The 13,112-nt window shown below is 36.0% G+C and overlaps 1 protein-coding gene across 1 annotated transcript in view; it reads right to left on the bottom strand.

Moving 5' to 3' along the window:
• Window positions 1–10,427, bottom strand: part of LOC121417385 (low-density lipoprotein receptor-related protein 1-like) — a 38,725-nt gene extending 28,298 nt beyond the window's left edge. Inside the window, exon 1 of the mRNA XM_041611074.1 lies at window positions 10,156–10,427. The gene's annotated coding sequence lies outside the window, so the exon portion shown is untranslated. The remainder of the gene's footprint in view (window positions 1–10,155) is intronic.
• Between the last annotated feature and the right edge of the window lie 2,685 nt (window positions 10,428–13,112).

The following is a 13,112-nucleotide window of genomic DNA, read 5'->3' as shown; positions in this document are numbered from 1 at the left end:
TAGTACAGAGGTTACGAATCAATTATAGGTCTATGCGAGGAAACCCGCGATGCCCTCTAACAATTCCTTGATGATAACTGAAAGCTTAGCAAGAATTAAGTTGTAAACAAAGGATAATCACACCGAGTGGACAAAAGAGTAGAATGCGTGAAAGAGATGGGACAACTTAATGATCCATGGGAAATGTAAACAAATGCTGGTACATCAACTTGTTAAGAAGGAAAAAGCAATTTTATAGTCATCGGTCATTTCCATTTTATTCAACAACCCCCCCCCCCCCCCCCCCGGAATAACAAACAGACTGTATATAGGAAAAGGCGCGGTAAGTAGAGCATAGGCCTGGGTAAGTTGAGCCACCACCCCCAGGCTAATAATGAACGAGACAGGCATTTTGGTGGTGTCATGTTTTGATGACCCATTACATAACCCTTAACCCCACCACATTGTTTTCAACTTTGAAAGAAAAAGTACTTTTTTTAGAGGGAAAAATACAAATTTCAGCCAAAAAAGTAATAGAGGGTGTGAAATAGATAAATATTTTTTTCCCACACACGTCTTTAAATATAATTTTAAAAATAAGAACAATATTGTTAGTCCAAGTATGGATTCTCATACTTGTCATAGTCTTTTACATGATGGATGCATAAGAAATGTGTGTATGTGAAAATATCGCATGAAGTTGGGACTGGGGTAATTTGAGCCAGCCATCATTGGCGAAGTTGAGCCATGGTAATTCTTATTGTAATGCATAATAAAAACACGTTGTTTAATCCTGTCACTCGAACAACAAGTTTTACAAACTGTCTTTATAATTGTTCAAACTTTCTCAACAACTTGTTTAAAAAAGTTTCAAAAGTTGTTTCAAAAGTTTAAACAGAAGTTGTTAGAGTGACGGGCTGAATCAACGTGCTTAAAACTTTACACAACGTTTTTACAGTGTAATGCATGGTCTTATGAGGAAGTTGGTGAGATCATTTACGAGATAGGAACCACGGTCATATTAGGTGAATAACCTGAGCTTATATAAGACGTCATGAAATTCATTACTCTGGACCATAACAATGTTAGTGTTCCACCAGTTCGTAGTTTCTCTCTGCGCATGATCAGAAGATTCTGCACATGATCAGAGGAAGGTCATCATGGTCATTGGTACTCGAGTTACATGGTGGTTTAAAATCCAATGAGATAAGCACCAGCTAAGATGTCTTCATTATTCATATATCCTTTGAAATTTGATTTTCATTTACATCCACGAAAAACCACAATGCGTCCAAGAACGACTGTTATTTCACAGTACATTGTACAACTTATAATATGCATTTCATTTTCATTGCATTTCATTTCATTTATTTCATTTTCAATTCAAATCATTCAAAGTAGAAATGCAACAAATACCTTCATATAATGTTCATTGATGTGCTATTCTAGTTTACTGGTCTATTCAATTTCTTCATCCTGCTATGTAAGGCATGCTTAAGTAATATCTTGCTTGAAATTTGCCTATCATAATGAAAGAATTGATATGTCATTTGACCAAAATTGTCCATGAACATGATGAAGCAACCACGAACTGGTCCACACACTTCACCGTTTTTAACGATAATACACGCGTGAAAGAGTTGAATGCCCGGCATTCGGCGTACTTTGAACAGACGCGATATTCGAAACACAACGCATCATAAAATACTACTCTATATCATGCATGAAAATGTATTAGCCCCCCCCCCCCCCGGGCACTTATATTGCCGAGTGGATACCATGCGCGACCCAAAACCACGTAAAAACGATGTATTTTTCAAGATAGGGCACGTTACGTATGTAACGTGATAAGCATGATAAGGGTGTCAGGAACACAAAAATAATGAAAAAAGGTATCTATTTCTCTAGAAAAGCTACGTGTTTAGGGTCCAATTTTCGGGGATGATAAAACAAAATTAAAATGTTTTATAAAGGATGTCCATTTAGAGTCCGATTTGGGCAAGGTGTGGGGCCATACCAAACCAAATTATAATTACGTAAAGGTAAAACCGACGACCGACGGACCTGTGACATAACAATAAAATATCGCTGTACAGTACTTGTTTAGGGGTTCATTTCAGGGACTACTTGCCAAGAGTAACGTTTGTTTCCAATACTTGTTATGGTTACACTGTTAGAAAAAATAAAAGAAGTTCCTGCAGCAATGTCTCGAGAACACCTGTAATCTTACCGAATTGCGTAATAATCATTCTGTAAATTCATAAAACAAGAATTTTTCTGCAATTTAACAGAACAGGTCTGTTTAAAAAAGGGGAAAAGGGTGTTTTATTCAAGGAAATTTGTAAGATTCCATACATCAAATACCAATTTCCTGTAAGATTACGCAATTCGGTAAGATTACAGGTGTTCTCGAGACTCTGCTGCAGGAACTTTTTCTATTTTTTCTAACAGTGTAGGGTGTCACACGCCAATACTTGTTAAGGGGTGCATTTTCAGAATATGGAAAATACTTGTTTAGTGTGCTTTTTGAGATCTGATGGTCGCGCATGGTCCACTCGTCAATGGAAGTGCCCCCCCCCCCCCCCATCCCGGCCGCCGACTGCCGGACAGACTGACACTTAACAATGCAGAGCTGCACAACCCGTATCTTTCTTTTTCATTGGTAAGATTTTATTACTGGTACTAAAGGTGTTTTATTTCAATTGTCTTAGGTGTTTTAAAATGATGATTGTGATAATACGTGGCAGATACTTGTAAATGAGAAGGTCACATGTGTATATAGCCTACAGATAGCCTTGATTTTTCATTACTCTAATTTCTCCATTCATCCAGGTATCAAAAGTGCAGGTGTGTGGTCTCTTATTAAACTGCTAGTCTTGATATAGCCCTGCATCTTTTTAGAAAACTACGGATGATACTTATAATGAATTAGCATAACCATATTTGTATTGAGGAAATGAAAGTGAAATACTTTTTAAGTATTGTTTTTGCCCATTGTTTTTTACCATTGATGCGTGAATGAGAGATAATCAAAGTAATTTCAGATGAAAGAGGAGATTCTAAGCTTTACAATGCTAGGTCATTTGTTGATTGTATTTGTGATTAAGTTATGATAAATCATCGATAAATTTCGGTTTCTTTTTTTTCTGGGACGCACTGTACTACGGGGTTTTCAGCGACGCGGCGTACACAGCAAAAACACCGGTGTTGATTTAACACCAGCCCGGTATCTATCAGTAAACACCAGAGAGTGTTGAAGCAGCTGCACCAGTTTAGAATCAAACCGATGTTTGTTTAAGATTGATTGGTGTTGTTTAAGTGTCTATCCGGTGCTAGCATAAACCCGAAGTGGTGCTGTTTCAACAAATCTCTGGTCTTTCATATATAGCTGCCGAGCTGGTGTTAAATTAACACCGGTATTTTTGAAGTGTATGACAAACACATTTAAAGTAAATTTCTATTTCATGATGTCAAGAAATGCATTCCTGTATTATGCTGATATCATTGAATATAATTTGTTATATTTCAGTCGTTCAACAAATTTTTGAGGAGGACCGCTTCACCTGAAATTTCGGAGGGGGGGGGGTCCCGTCCTCCGCTTCCGCCGCCTAAGCATTTTACCAAATCATGGTCTTTTGGGAAGGAGCTAAAATCGACAAAAAGTTTGACCATAAACGTTAAGAAAAGGGACCGTGACATTTGGGGGGGGGGGGGACCCCGCGATCCCTTGGTTATAATGGGGTTCATTGTTGAAACCTATGGAGACATCGGCCTAGTCTGCATTGGAACTTTGATCAATTAGTGTGCCTCCCGGCAAAGACTAGCACATACAAAACTTGCTGTTCAGCCTTCAGTATACACACAAGGCATGAGTAGGCTGCACATTCAGACCCTTGATTCGAGTGAAGGGGTTTGCCCAGCAGACCATCGTCGGCTTGCACTGAATTGAAACATTAACTTGTACTTCTCCGAGGACAGATCTGTTGAATTTGAAACGCGCCACTTGGGTTTCATGTCCGCAGACTATCTGGCTCGTTTCCAATCTTTTGACCATGATGGCTTAAAAAGAAATCGATTACAAAACACTTTTTTAAAGGACAAGTACACTCGAACAGAAGTTGATTGCAAGAATAAAAAGAAGAAATCCCAACAAGCATAACACTGAACATTAAATGAAAATCGGATGTAAAATAAGAATGTTATGACATTTTAAAGTTTTGCTAATTTCACTAAACAGTTATATGCACATCCCGCGATCGGTATGCAGATGAAGGAACTGATGATGACATCAGTCACTCACTATTAATATGAAACATGATATATTCTAATTTTCTTCTCATTTTCCTTCAAACAAAGTTTTATTTCTTCCTGAACATATGGAATTATCATTTCTTAAAATTTTATGGTTAAGTCAAGTTGTCCTTATTGTCATATCTTGTAAAATTGAAATATTGTTTAATTCAAACAATAAAAAAACAAAAGAAATGGTGAGCGAGGGACATCACTGATTCTCTCATTTGCATGTGACTAAATTGTGTGAAAATTAAGCGAAACCTAAGACGTTATAACTCTCGTATTTAACATCCGATTTGCAAAAAAATTGTCAGCATTGAGCTTGTCTAATTTTTCTCTATTGATTCAAATCAACATGTTTCTAAGGTGGACTTGACCTTTAATAGTGCCCTTTCACTAATTGGAGAATCAAGTGTTTAAAGGGATGGTCCGGGCTTAAAATATTTATATCTAAATAAATAGAGTAAAATTTACAGAGCAAAATGCTGACAATTTCATCAAAATCGAATGACAAAACGAATTTATTGAATTTTACAATTTATCAATATTTTGTGAAAACAGATATAATGCACATCGTCATGAATATTCATCAGGTGGGCTGATGATGTCACAGTCATCCCCACTTTCCTTTTTCTTATGTTATTACATGAAATCATAAATGTTTCATTTTTTCATAAATGTTTAAATGATGTGTGTCCATTATGATGAAATAAGATGCTGCATAAAATAACTGATGCATTTAATCAATTGTCAATCAAATTGTTAGTTCTTGGTAGAAATTCTTTTGAATAAACATAATTTAATGTAATGAAGTACAAAAGAACAAGTGGGGATATGACATCATCAGCCCACCTGATGAATATTCATAGATACATGCCTAGAACTGTTTCACCGGAATAAGGCAAATTTGTAAAATTTAATAACTTTGTTATCCGATTTTGATCAAATTTTCAGTATTTTTCTTTGTGACTTCTACTATATTTATTGAGATATAAATATTTCCAGCCTGGTCCATCCCTATAAGAGTCTACACTGTATGCGGGCGTTGGTCTATGATAATCATTGTGTCATAGCGAAATCATTCATGCAGTTTCCAAATGACTAATATCCATTAATCAACGACCTCTTAATTCGTTCCATTGGAGTTTTTGAGATTTTAAACTGCTTACCGTAAAGGTTTCTTTGGAAAATTACATAGGGTCAGATGCACAAAAAATAGCAGATAAAATTCTACCTTACCCTTAACAAGTATTGGGAATAATAGGGGTACCATCAAAAAGTATCCTCTTAAGAATTGACCACTAAAAAAGTACAATGATATCTTAATTTTTATGTAACGGACGTCAGCTTTACCTTTACTTGTATCGCTTAAATCGGACCATAAGGCTATATTAACACAAAGTGTTGGGCAGAAACTACACCCTCTATAGAGTATAGTCTTTTAATATCCTCGCAAATATACTTTTTTCATTATTTTAGTGCTTTTGACACCCTTATTACGTTACGTACGCAACGTGCCCTACCTTCAGACCTTGAAAAAAAGAATTACTTTTTACGTGTTTTATTTTTTGTCACGCATGGTATCTACTCTTCAATGGAAGTGACCAAAATACTCGCTTTATGCATACGCTTTTTAGCAATAGCTTAATCGGGAAGCAAATGCTAGCAGGCAATTAGCAATTGCTCGCTCATTTTTTTATGATGCATACGGAATCAAGCAAAAACTATGCAAAAGCCTAGCATAAGCAATAGCTTTTTTATGCAACTGACCAACTTTCTCGTTTTCCCTTGCATAATGGGAATTTAACAGCTTTATTGACTTATTTGTTTTTGTTGTTGAAATAAATGAAATTGAACACCAAAATGTGTAATTATAGTTGTTTTTTTTTGGTTTGACAAAGCAGAAAATTTTGACACCTCTTCTGATTTGCCTTTTCTGCTTTTCATCGTTGCTTTGACAAAAATGGTGATTTTATTTTCTACTTGCAATTAACCCGTTATAATGAGGAAAAAAGTATTTCAATTTTCATATAATAATAATAAAGTAAGTGGTTAATGTCATCGAATCCCTCATTTGCATAAAGACCAGGGCCCTGCTGTACAAATACTTTGAACAAACATGCATAATAGATGTTGACGTTGCTGGCCGTCCATAGTTGCGATTGATCGGATCAATCGTAACTCTTTGTACAACAGGGCCCTGGATATGCAAATCAGCTCGAAAAAATTAAGGGGCACAAAATGGTGACCTAATTTCCTTAAAGTCTCAATTGAGGAAAGCGAGTGTGAATTCTTTTTTATTTCTCATCCTGTAATAAATTTTGACACAATATTTAGAAATGTACATCATAAATCTTTCCTATTATACTACTTTTCAATTCCGTAACTTTCACTCTCATATTTTTATTCTTTCTTGGTCGACTTAGTCGGGGAACTTTTTTTTTTGGGGGGGGGGTAGGGTTACGGACATTGACTCCCTATCTGTTCTCCGGTGGCGCATAGGGACACGTTTGGGAATTATATGTACTATATATAAGCATGATGGAAAATATAACATTATTATTATTATTATTACTATTATTATCATGATTATTAGTATCAGAATGTAGGTTTTACTGTTTTTTGAAATTAGGAGAAATTCCAAAATATAGCTTTTTTTATTTCACTTCCGATTATTATCATTATCTTAGCAAATTCTCAGCATTTCTTCATTTCTTCATTTTTTTAATTCAAAGCAATTTTTTTGTAAGGGTTGTCTTTAAGGGATACGGCGACCTTGCGTAGAAAAGAAAGTCGTATGGCATTTCTTTTGTATTCTTTGTTAATCTTGTTTTGCTCTTCTCTAAACCAGATTTTTCGCTCGAATCGTCTCTATACTAATTGCATTTTAACCACATGCATTCGTTATATTCGCCAATGCGTTTTCAAATCAACGAGGGACATTTCGTTTTCACCATGCTCTCATATCTAGAATAAAACATATCTAAAGGGGAATGAATCTTTGGAACAAGTAGGCTTCTGTCGGAAAGGAAAAATCAAAGAATAAGAACAAAGAAAGTTTGAGAAAAATCGGACAGATAATGAGAAAGTTATGAGCATTTATACATTACAGTCATTAATACTTTGGAGATCCTCCCATTGGCAATGCGACAATGATGTGTGATGTCATTTTGAACAACTTTCCCTTTGTTGGAATATAGGATATTCCAAAAATGTATCTTTTTGCTTTTTCTTATGGTGATACAAACTCTTTATCCATTACATATTCATTAAAAATATGTGTTACGTGCCTTTCTATAGAAAGAACACATGATCTATTGATAGATAAGATAAAAGAGGCATTTTTAGTAAAATATGTACTAAAGTAATGGGGAGAGTTGTTAATTAGTGACATCACACATTTTTGTCGCATTGCCAATGTGAGGATCTCCATAGCATTAGTGATCGCAATATTCAAATGCTCACAACTTTCTCATTATCTGTTTTCACACACGCTATCTAGTTCCAAAGTTTCATTCTCCTTTAAAGGAGAATGAAACCATTGGAACAAGATAGCTTGTGTGAAAACAGAAAAATCAAAGAAACAGATCAACGAAAGTTTGAGAAAAATCAGACAAATAATGAGAAAGTTATGAGCATTTGAATATTGCGATCACTAATGCTATGGAGATAGCAAATTGGCAATGCGACAAAGATGTGTGATGTCACTTATGAACAACTCTCCCCATTACTTTAGTATATTTTTCACTAGAATTGCCTCTTTTATCATATCTATCCATAAATCATGTGTTCTGTCTACATGAGGTCATGTAAAACATATTTTTTAAGAATACATCATGGATAAAGAGTTTGTATCATCATAAGAAAAAGCAAAAAGAGACATTTTGAGGGTATCTTATAGTCCACCAAAGGGAAAGTTGTTCATCAGTGACATCACACATCCTTGTCGCATTGCCAATGTGAGGATCTCCATAGCATTAGTGATTGCAATATTCAAATGCTCATAACTTTCTCACTATTTGTCCGATTTTTCTCAAACTTTCTTTATTCTTATTCTTTGATTTTTTTGTTTCTACACAAGCCTATTTGTTCCAAAGGTTTCATTCCCCTTCAATGATTGTGAGAAACAAATCTCTAACATGGTTTTATTAATGAAGGCACTCTATAAAATAAAATATAAACATTATTATCATCCAGCATCATCGTCGGAGTTGCCAACCTTTTTAATAAAAGTAATCCAGCAACTTAAAAGTCATAGTTTTGTGATAAAAATAGTATTTTTATACGTGCACTGCAATACTATAAATTTCTTAGAAGAGGTAATAATTATACAGAACAGACGCACAATGCTAAAATGTCAAGTTTTGCCAACTTTACATAATGGTTGTCAGGAATAGTCATCCAGGGTGCTACATGTACATTTACATAAGCACTAGCTTGCATAGTCGCTCGGGCAAGCATATTTTAAAACTGCGCAGTGTATTAGTATTAATTTGTGTGTATATAATGTCTACATACCTATTCTACCTCAAAAGCATAATAGTTAATATCAAAGCATTATGGGATAATTTGGCATGAAAAGCCTAACAAGTGGAATGCCTCTGGCCGTCTCACCTGCATCACGCGGTTCAATATAGCAGCAGTGCTGACTTTGAATACTACTCTAACTCGCACAAGATGTTCAGTGATACATGGTTACTCCTATGTCCACTTTTTATGAACTAGACCAATAAACTTACAGAGATATGATGGTTATTCAACAAAAAACCCAACATGGCCAAAGTTCATTGACCTTACATGACCTTTGACCTTGATCATGTGACCTGAAACTCGAACAGGATGTTCAGTGATACTTGATTACTCTTATGTACAAGTTTCATGAATGAGATCCATAAACTTTCAAAGTTATGATGGTAATTCAACAGATACACCCAATTCGGCCAAAGTTCATTGACCTTTGACCTTGGTCATGTGACCTGAAACGCGCACAGGATGTTCAGTGATACTTAATTACTCTACTGTCCAAGTTTAATGAACTAGACCAATAAACTTTCAAAGTTATGATGGTAATTCAACAGATACACCCAATTCGGCCAAAGTTCATTGACCTTTGACCTTGGTCATGTGACCTGAAACGCGCACAGGATGTTCAGTGATACTTAATTACTCTAATGTCCAAGTTTCATGAATCAGATCCATAAACTTTCAAAGTTATGATGGGAATTCAACAGATATCCCCAATTCGGCCAAAGTTCATTGACCCTAAATGACCTTTGACCTTGGTCATGTGACGTGAAACTCATGCAGGATGTTCAGTGATACTTTATTAACCTTATGTCCAAGTTTCATGAACTAGGTCCATATATTATCTAAGTTATGATGACATTTCAAAAACTTAACCTCAGGTTAAGATTTCGATGTTGATTCCTCCAACATGGTCTAAGTTCATTGACCCTAAATGACCTTTGACCTTGGTCATGTGACATGAAACTCTAATAGGATGTTCAGTAATACTTGATTAACCTTATGGCCAAGTTTTATTAACTAGGTCCATATACTTTCTAAGTTATGACGTCATTTCAAAAACTTAACCTCAGGTTAAGATTTGATGTTGACGCCGCCGCCGCCGCCGCCGCCGTCGCCGCCGCCGTCGGAAAAGCGGCGCCTATAGTCTCACTTTGCTTCGCAGGTGAGACAAAAATTGTGACTAATGGTTGGCAGCTCTGTGTTAATAGTCAAGAAGTAGAGAGCTGAGCGTGCGCAGTCGTGAAGATGAGGAGACGAGAAGAGGAGAGCTGATGAAGAAGGACCTAGCCTCCTTCCATATCCTCATAGAGACCGGCAATGTTTCTTTCTAAACTCGATACAAAACTCATTACTTACCTTCAGCAATCAACACAATCAAAGCAAAGTACTCTCCATTCAGCTAGAACAGCAATCAGTATCCTTCCAATGAAAAGAATGTATCCCAAAGTATCCAATTCACGAAAAAAAATATTTTTGTACGTTGATCTCGATTCCCGCTTGACAGAGGCACATGCGTACACTCAGCTTGAAGTTGGATTCGACTTCTGCATACTACTGGGCGCTTCTGTGGCAATGATCCGTGCGGACAGAGTCAACCGTGTCCGTGACACCGCATCACCTTTCTACGTGGTTATGTAATCCCACGCTTTTGCGGAAACAATTCGTGAGAGGGAGACCTATCACGTCCCTGCTTAGACGTACGTATATGAAGAGCTCACTTGCAAAAGGGTAAGGTCCATTTTTGATCAAATTTGTTTTTTTTTTGTCGAAATATATAATTTTGTAGTAGCTCTATAAGATGATACCAAAGAAAAGTTGAAATTCCTATTCAAAAGTGATCAAAAATGGGAAAGAAAAATCCCTTTTTTTCAAAATGGGTTAGGTCCATTTCAGTTTAGTTGCAAAAGGGGTTAGATCCACACCGATTTTTTTTTTGGAAAAGAATATTGAAAAGAAAATATGAATAAAGGCAGATTTCTTTTATTCCCAATTTTATGTTGTCATGGTATGCATGGATGGAATCATGAAAATTAAGTTCCGCATAAGAATATGTAATATAGGATATAAAAGGATATATAGAAAAAATAGAGGATAGGCAGAATTCTTTTATACCAAATTTTATGTTCACATGATAGGGTAGTACATCATGACAATTTAGTTTCTCATGAGAATATTGCAGTAAGTGAGAATAAAAACATGGTTTCTCTCGGAATGGTTAAAAGTGATGGGCCTAACCCGTTTTGCAAGTAAACTCTTCATGTAATGATGTGAGATAATGAATGCATTGTTACATCAGCTATATAGGGCCCCCGTCCTACAAAGAGTTACGATTGATCCGATCGATCTCAACTGTATGGAAATCCATCCATGTCATTGTTCTTTTTACAAAAAAATCACAATCGCCTTGGGGAAAAAACTAAGAATCACAACGAATCTTCAGGAGAATGGTAATTATATGAATATACATCATTTTGAAAATTTTCCGCGGGGCGGTCAAATATGTTGCTGTACGTGTACACTCATTGCCAAATTATTTCCAAACACCCCCTAAACGAGTTTTTTTTTCTGTGTGCAAATAACCTCCTAAACAGGTTTTTCGCAGGCTTCAATCATATTTACACATTTTGGCCCCTAAACAAGTTGTCGCAAGAATATGACCCCCGGGGAGAAAATTTTGGGAAAAAATATACGCTAAACACGTTTGACCAGTCTTTAAAGAAAAAGCTTTCGAAAAACATACCCTTAACGCGTTTGACCCTGCGATTGACCATTAATCAGTCTTTCAAAACTACCGTGTTTTTTTTTTTTTTTTTTGGGGGGGGAATCGGTGTTCTTGATAACCTGAACTAGTGAACGCGCGGCCCGCGTCCAAACCTGAAAATACACCCCTTTAAACGCGTTTTTTTTTTGGGGGGGTCACGCGTGTGTACAGCAATATATTTGACTGCCCACCCCCCCCCCCCCACCCGGGACAATTTTGCAGATTAGATGTTTAAGTTGTTGGTTTACATATTAGTTGTATTTAATTGGATCAATCGTAACTCTTTGCATGGACCTACCAGCATACGGGCCCCATAGAAGAGGGATGTTACATAATGAATATGTCCATCGTCAAATCGTGATTGTTTCCGGGACAAATTTTGATATCCTCTGGAACGAGATAAAGCTGGTCACTGCACTATTATTAGGTTGCTTGGCCAAGCAGCATTCGATCAGTTTTTCAAAGTGTTATATATTTTGTGTAGGCCAAGTTAAAGGGATGCTCCGGGCTGAAAATATTCATATTAGCTAAACAAGAGTAACATTCACCGAGCAAAATGCTGAAAATGTCATCAAAATCGCATAACAAATAACAAAGATTAGAGATTTGCATTATGGGATAAAGTTCTAGGCATGTCTTCATGAATATTGATTAGGTGGGCTGATGACGACACTTCCACAACTTTTTTTATGTTGTTTACATATTATAATTGTTTCATTTTTTTATAAATGTGTAATGATGTGTTTCTATTACTAAAAAAAATTCAGCAATAAAATAATGCACTTATTTATTTATCAACCAATTGATTAAGTTCTTGGGAGAAAAAAAATTGGATAAACCTGATCAACTTATATCATGTAATAGATTAAAAGAGAACAAGCGGGGAAATTACAACATCACCCCACCTAATGAGTATTCATGAAGACATGCCTAGAACTTTCTCACCATAATAATGAAAAAAATTAAATTAAAAAAGCATGACAACTTCGTTACTTTTAATCCCATTTCGGGTCAAATTTTAAGCATTTTCCTTTTTGAATTTTACTCCATTGTTTTGTATTTTGTATTTGTATTTATTTATTTACCGAAATTCACAATAAAAACATAAGTGTACAAAGGAACATATAAAAGCAAGATATGTAGAAAAAAATATCAAGTAAGAACAGATATATACAAACAAACAACAATATCAAATAGACATGTGAAATCGGAAGGACACCCGGTTCAGCTCTGCCCATAGACAGTACTGTTCTTCCACGGGGTCCAAGGATTTAAACACAAGAAATTAAGAAAATACTACCGAAATCTCTTAGAACAATAGGGGGAAATGGGGACCATGGGGGGGGGGTTCCAGTATCAAATTCAAAATACTTCATAGATCAGGGAGGAAGGCATTGAGCCTATGTAAGAAGACTTTGAGACTACAAGGGACCTTTAGTTGTTGGGATATGAATTACCTTCAGCCCTGAGCATCCCTTTAAAGTTGGGTATCACTAGGAAATATGGGTTTGAAATAGAACCCAGGGATGGGACATGGGGTGCTAATGAGTAC

This window comes from Lytechinus variegatus, chromosome 6 (genome assembly GCF_018143015.1).
Source record: "Lytechinus variegatus isolate NC3 chromosome 6, Lvar_3.0, whole genome shotgun sequence".
Lineage (NCBI taxonomy): Eukaryota > Metazoa > Echinodermata > Echinoidea > Temnopleuroida > Toxopneustidae > Lytechinus > Lytechinus variegatus.
This window is presented reverse-complemented; position numbering and strand designations above follow the sequence as displayed.